Consider the following 1,405-nt stretch of genomic DNA (forward strand, 5'->3'; position numbering starts at 1 on the left):
ATTCTAACCGGGCAATTTTGGACACTGATTATCTTGCAACCTGTGTGTGCACGACAGTAAATGCAGGGGCTGTCTGGTAATTGACCAGGCAAAGGCTGAGACGCCTGCCGTGTAATTGAGCGGGGGCTGACGGGCTCTCGCTAGACTGAAAGGGTCCGAGGATCCCTATTGCCCATTAGAGCTGGCGGGGGGTCTCCTGTGCCTGTGGACTGTACCGTGAGGCCCACACTGTGCCCAACACCTCAATACAGGACTGACACCTTTTAGTGGTGGAGACGGAGGTTTACACAGAAACAGCTGCCGTCCTACAAACTGTGAGGCTGATATAATATAATATTGATCTTTCCAAAATGTACAGAGGACAGACAACATCACTTAAAGACCTACCGACATACAAATATACAAATCTCACACACGGCCTCAGCTTCATATCCTAGACTCTGTAATCGGGAGTTAAACAGACTCCTCCATTTGTTTCGGGGGCAAAAAGGTCTTCAAAACATCACATGAAGGTGTTAATGCCTCTTAAGTGTTCAGAAAAACTAAGTTGTAGGATTCATCTATAAATATGTCACTTAATACTTAAGGCTCTTTCAACATAATAGTTAATTAATGTGAATTTAAGGAATTTCAGTCAAATTGGCCCATTCACTTTCTTCCAGACATTAAAATAAAAGAATGGAATGCATTGGAAGCAGTTGGGGTGGCAAACCTCCATCAAGGCCCAATGGTCCCCTTGAATTCAAGATGCACAAAATTGCACACACTAATACATATCAGTCCTCTAAATCAGCCTGTTTTTCCATCAAGATTTATAAAATGATTTACTGAAAAATCTGTAAAAATGTTATAAAAAATGCACAATCTTTCATCATTGTGGTAACACTGACAAATGAACTTTGGAAAACAGAGCCCCTTGCTCAGCCGTACCATGTTTGTCTAGTTTTCAGACAAGGTAATAATCGGTTACACAACACTGGGTCTTTTGTCTAAAAAAATACTTCTGCCTCTTCCCTCTGTTCTCAAAGCCTGTGGTCCCCATGCTGAGAGGTGAAATATACATACATGGCCAATTAGTTTTCTTTCCATCTGACTTGTGCCATTTGAGCTCAGTAATGGCCTCATCACTTCCGCACGAGCGGCAATCATTGAGCCACCGTGTTCACTTTCCCCCTGCTTCATCTGCACATTATAAATATGATACAGTGTCCTCGCTGCCCCGGGATCTTCAGGAGGTGACTGTGCAGCCCCAACACTTAAACAGGCAGGTATTCATAAATAAATTAAAAGGTTGTGAACCAAAGACATTACCTATTAATCTAAATAATACTATAAAAACACATTCATGTTGACAAGGAGAGAGATGGGTATTTTCTGAAACGGATAAAGAAAAGAAATGAGCAAA

This window comes from Hippoglossus stenolepis, chromosome 18, assembly GCF_022539355.2.
Source record: "Hippoglossus stenolepis isolate QCI-W04-F060 chromosome 18, HSTE1.2, whole genome shotgun sequence".
Taxonomy (NCBI): domain Eukaryota; kingdom Metazoa; phylum Chordata; class Actinopteri; order Pleuronectiformes; family Pleuronectidae; genus Hippoglossus; species Hippoglossus stenolepis.